The following is a 6,285-nucleotide window of genomic DNA, read 5'->3' on the forward strand; positions in this document are numbered from 1 at the left end:
GCCCCTAATGGGCCCAAACACGATACACGGTCCAACGGACCAAAAGACGGTGTCGCAGCACCCTGGCAGATTCTGGACGCTGATTTGTTTCGACAATTCCCATTGATTCTGAAGACCTTTTGATGTGAAATCACTTGGATTGGCTTCCTTATCAAATTAGCTTTCCATACATATGTGGATCATCGAAAACGGAGTTCGGATGCGTCCTGGGTGATCAGTTTAAGACATACTAGTCCTGGAGGCCGAGATAGACTCGAACTTGAGTTGCTTTGGGCCACCACCTCGGGGACTCGAACCGAATTAGCCTCGGGCCTCCTTCTTGACTTGGACACCCTTGCTGGCCTCCTTTCCCTCCATACCATATGGCAAACATGGTCATATGCATGGGTGTCATGTCCTCATCACGCCGCACCATGTCACATCACCTCTCTGAGACACACGCGCACGCTACCTCTGGCCACTCCCTTGAAGGATGCGTCGAATGATGGTTTGCCCCAATCGATGGGCTAAGAACCATCACAGTTAAGGAGGGATACGGAGCTAAAAACGCTCCTACAGTCCATTCAGGCCCAGGAGTTCGAAGGTTGGCCCACCGATGGGTTCACAACCGCTCCAGGGCACCCTTGGAGTGAGGGGTGGAAAGGTATGGGCCTACTAGCGGCCAGTACCTAGGTGCATGAGCGCCACGGGCAACCCAGCCCATGTTCGAGTCTTGGTCGGTTCCTAGTCCATCATTTTTCCCTGAAGAAAGGCAATGAGCCCTTGGGACAGATCGAACGGACCCAAGAACTATATGGATTGGCCACCAAGAATCTAGAGTTGGTCACCAGCTGGCCCATGCTAGACCCCCATGAACGGGAAGCCAGTGCCCCACTCGGACTAGCCCATTAACAGCTCATCGAGCACCATGATTCGTCCATTGTGGAAAAACATGGCATGGCTCAACCCCTCCGTTTTATCGAAAAAACACTTGATGGATGACGATCACAAAGACGAGCTGACCCCTCGACCGAACCCCTACAACACAAGGGGGCTAGAGGGAAGTTGGACTCGTAAGGAGACCGAATACATGGTCACAGGACGATGGTGGATCGATCAGATCCTAGGGAGGGGTCGAAATCAAGAGAAATCTTTTCTGGCCCCCTAAATCCCATAGCTACATGCTCCCAAGGAATCCAGTCGTGACAGAGGGGAATCAGAACCCACCAAGGTATCCCACGGGTAGAAGAAGATCGAGGCCCTCGAAGTCCCTCCATCCGAAAAAAGCCTACGAAAGAGTATCCTACTCCTCCATAGGCTCGGGGGATACTGTCGGGTATCAATGTTAGGGATACCCGAAGAAGGGATCTAAGGACCGCGGACGACGACTCACCTAGATGATCAAAGACGTATTTTTGTCTCGCCTGACCCCAATGGTACGGGAGCCGTGTCGCCCGACCCTGAGGGCACGGTCTCTGTCTCGCCCGACCATGGGGGCGTAGGCTCCATATCGCCTGACCCCTAGGGTACGGGAGCCGTCTCGCCCGACCATGGGGGTGCGGGCTCCGTATCGCCCGACCCCTAGGGTACGAGAGATGTCTCTCCCGACCCCTGAGACACAGGCTCCGTCTCGCCTAACGGGGACCCATACCGCCTCCAACCACTATGGGTCAGAAGGTACGACCCCGAGGTCGAACTTCTGACACCAGGCAGGAAGCAGGCATGTCTCGATGTGACCCATGGCCATGTTAGGCCATGCCCGAGGGTTCACATCGCCAACAGTGGTGGGTGCATGGTCACTACGCTGCCTACTTCCTGTACGGCCGCTGACCGGCACGTCGAATCGCCATGCCGTCTCCCAGGACAGGATTGTACGCCATGACCAGCTGATGACGCCGAGACATGGCACCAATGGTGAACAGGAGCCTAGTGTGGAGCCATCCCCATCACCATCTACAGCGTCGGCGGGACCCGCATGAAGGAGAAGAAGGACCCGGTGGCTCTGGGGGCCTTCTTCTCCCTCACTTTTCACTTTCTTTCTCTCTGTAACCGGCGCCTCCCCCTTCACCTATAAAAGGGGAACCAGGACACCCCAAGACGAAAGGACGATGAGCACACAGTTAAATGAGCACACAGCTGAACAAGCTCGGCAAGACTCTACTCCATTCGATCTTTTCACTAGAGACTTGGGAACTTCTCCCTCTCTCGCCCGTTTGTAACCTCTACTACAAACTAGTGCTAGTAACACGAGCCACAACACTGGACGTAGGGACATTCCGCCCGAACCAGTATAAATCCTTGTGTCCTCTGAGCACACCATCCGAACTAGACATGCATATACAAATTTACTCATCGATGATCCAAAACACCGACAACATGGCTCATTGATTTCGGTTGTTCGCGCCACATGACTGGCAGTTCAAAATGGTTCTCTAGCCTCGCCCCCGTGCAATGTGAGGAGTACATCATATTCGGGGACAATAGCAAAGGTAAGGTGCTTTCTCGTGGGACCATTCGGATCAACGAGAGTTTTGTTCTGAAGGATGTTGCTTTGGTTTTGAATTTGCATTTCAATTTGCTTTTAGTTTCGTAACTCCTTTAGGATGGCTTTGAAGTGCACTTTAAGACTGGCTTGTCTCGAGTTCTTGATTCTCAGGGAAATCTTGTTTGCTAGATTGTCCCTTTTGGCTAGGTCTTTGGAGCTGATTTTTCTCTTTCATTTGGCTCTTCTCGGTGTTTGGTGGCCAGTTCCTCCGAGCTTTGGAAGTGGCATAGGAGACTGGGTCATTTGAGTTTTGACTTACTAGCTAGGTGGAGCTCACTTGATATAATCCGAGGATTGCCCAAGTTGAAATTTGAGAAGGATTTGGTTTGCAGCCCTTGTCGTCACGGGAAGATGGTTGCCGCATCTCACCCACCTGTGAACCAAGTCATGACCAAGGAACTCGGCAAGCTACTTCACATGGACATAGTTGGTCCAGCTCGGGTTCAGTCAGATGGTGGGAAGTGGTACGTTCTAGTGATCGTGGATGATTTTTTTCGCTACTCTTGGGTGTTTTTCATGGAGAGTAAGGATGAGGATTTTTCACATGCTCATGATTTGATTCTTTGGTTGCAAAATGAGTTCCCTAAGAATGCCATGAGAGCGATTCGCAGTGACAATGGCACATAATTGAAGAATACTCATTTTGAAACCTTTTGTGCTTCTTTGGACCTTGAGCATAAGTTTTGCTCTCCCTATGTCCCCTAGCAAAATGGTGTTGTTCAGTGCAAAAATCGGACTCTTGTTGAGATGGCTAGGACGATGCTCAATGAGCAAATGACTCCTAAGAGATATTGGGCCAAAGCAATCAACACAGCATGCCATGTTTTCAATCGCATTTTCCTTCGAGCTTTCATGAAGAAGACTTCTTATGAGTTGCGATTCGGACGACCACCCATGGTAAGCCACTTCAGAGTGTTTGGTTGCAAGTGCTTCATTCTAAAAATAAGGTAATTTGGACAAGTTTGAGTCTAGGTCATCCGACGGTATTTTTCTTGGTTATGCTTCTCATTCTCATGCATATCGTGTTCTTAACCTTGAAACTAACTGAGTTGTGGAGACCTGTGAGGTCACATTCGATGAAACCATGCCTTGTTCCACTCCTGTCTTTGATTGTGCAGGTGATCAGGAGATTGGTGAGAGCATCTTTGTGGAGGAGCAGGAAGATGCCGATTGGGGTGATCCTGAGCTGACTCCACCGGCTGCCCCTCTCAAGCCTACGACATCTACTTCGGCTCACGACCCGGATCCCTCTTCTTCTACTACATGGGGTCTGTTCGAGCAGCCTCCTTAGCCTACGCCGGCTGCACCTGAGGAGGCCCTAGCTACTATTGAGGGGGAGGCGACTTCTTCAAGGTAGCCACCACGACACATTCAGCGTCGCCACCCACCTCAGACCATGATCGGTGACATCGACCAATGAGTCACGCGGTCCATGTCATATCACATCTCACACTTCGCTCACTCTGCTTTCGTTGCTTCTTTTGAGCCTCGAGATGTTGCACACGCACTATCTAATTTTGATTGGGTCAATGCCATGCACGAGGAGTTAGAGAACTTTGAGCGGAACCAAGTGTGGGTTTTAGTTCCACCTCCACCAGATTGCCACCCCTTAGGTACAAAGTGGGTTTACAAGAACAAACAGAGTGAGGATGGGGTGGTAGTGAGGAACAAGGCTAGATTGGTAGCTCAGGGGTTTTGTCAGAAAGAGGGAATAGACTATGAGGAAACCTTCGCTCCTGTTGCTCATTTAAAAGCCATTAGGATCCCTTTAGCGTATGCAACTTCAAAAGGGTTCAAGTTGTATCAGATGGATGTGAAGAGTGCCTTATTGAATGGGTACATAGAGGAAGAGGTTTATGTTAGGCAACCCCCTGGCTTTGAAAATCCTAAGTTTCCTAACCATGTTTTTAAACTCCACAAAGCCTTGTATGGTCTGAAGCAAGCCCCGAGAGCCTGGTATGAGCATTTGAAAGCTTTCTTGCTTGACAAAGGGTTTAAAATGGGGTCTGTTGATAAAACTTTGTTTCTCCTTAAGCAAGGCACTGACACCCTTTTGGTTCAGATATACGTGGATGATATAATCTTCGGTGGCTCTTCTCATGCTCTTGTTGTCAAGTTTTCAGATACGATGAGCAGGGAATTTGAGATGAGCATGATGGGAGAATTGACTTTCTTCCTCAGGTTACAAATCAAGCAAACCTAGGAAGGGACGTTCGTGCACCAAGGCAAGTACACCAAGGACCTGCTGAAGAAGTTCGATATGGGCGAGGCCAAGCCTCTTTCGACGCCCATGTCAACCACGATGACCCTAGACGCTGATGAGGAAGGAGAATCCGTGGACCAGAAGGTGTACCGCAGCATGATTGAATCATTGCTGTACCACGATGGCCCTCAACGCCTCTACTTATGGAAATGGGTGCCTGCCTGCAGGCAACATCAGGTTACCTGGCCAGCGATACACCCAATAATTCTTGGAGTACAGGACTTAACCAAGCCATTGAAGAGGACTCCAGCCATTCGTATGGCTCAAGGTGAAATCTATCCGTAGGCACAGCTGGTGCTGCAGCTACAATCCCACACATCATACGAGACGATGAAGGACTGTCAGCAGCAGCCTCTTCAAACATAGCAAGAACTACAGCTGGAAAAAGGAGCTGATAGCATTGTGACACTCCATCCACATATCTAGACCAGCTGGTAAAGTGTGGGATGCAAGGTCGCACTATAGACATGAAGTGTTGCCTCCACACGTCTAACAGGTGCCTCAACCCAGGTAGTCTTGCCTGCATTCCTTACGCCTCCCATATTTCTATTTCTACAGTCAAAACGAATTACTGCTCACACTGTGGACTGAGCAAACCATTGAGGCTTGTCGCCTCCACATACCTACCTTTGAGGCTTTCCCATGATCTTATACATATTCACCTTCATACTTCAGACTTGTAGAGGCAAGGCTCCACATTTATATCCAACTTTTGCCATCCAGCAATGACTCAATGAACCTGAGGCACCCCTCAAGTACTTGGCCAAATTAAATCTTTAATGGCTGCAATTGCATGTCCTAGAAATCAAGTTACTGAGGAGGCCATTACCTGGAACCCTATTTATTAGGCATTTGTTGATCCAACCAATAGTAAAAGAAAACTGAAACACATCTTAAAATCATTTATGTAGTAGTCTTGGTTTTTTCAGGACCACGAGAGCGTTGCGTCGTGGGGGATGCCCGAGGACTGCTACGCAGCGGCAAATTCTCCAATACCGCAGACGAGGCGTGCTCCAGCGACTCCAGCCTCATGCGAAGGACCATGGACCGCTGCGGCGGAGGGTGGGACGGGGAGGTCACTACGCAGGTGAGCAAGAAGGGAGGCGGCGGTCAGGGGTGGAGCCAGGATTTAAACATGGGGGGGGGGGGGTGCGTTCAAACCGACAACCAATCATGTGTAAGGAGATACATACTTATAACATACAAACAAAGAGTCCTATGGTATACCAGACTGTCCACGATCTCGTGATTGTGGCAGATGATGACGAACTGCTCATCTGTCAGTACTATATAGGCAAGGCCTGGCATGCAGGTGATGATACCTATTTCTAGACAGACCAAAATTATATATCAGACGAGAAATCATCTTTGTGCCACTTGTTCTGTTCTTGATACCTCCCAGCCCACTTAAATAATTTGTGTACAGTGATTTTTGAGCCACATGTGTCTGTCTTCCCTATCTCTTTGTTAGGCAAACTATATCTACTGCGATTTTCTA

Source organism: Miscanthus floridulus, chromosome 15 (assembly GCF_019320115.1).
Source record: "Miscanthus floridulus cultivar M001 chromosome 15, ASM1932011v1, whole genome shotgun sequence".
Lineage (NCBI taxonomy): Eukaryota > Viridiplantae > Streptophyta > Magnoliopsida > Poales > Poaceae > Miscanthus > Miscanthus floridulus.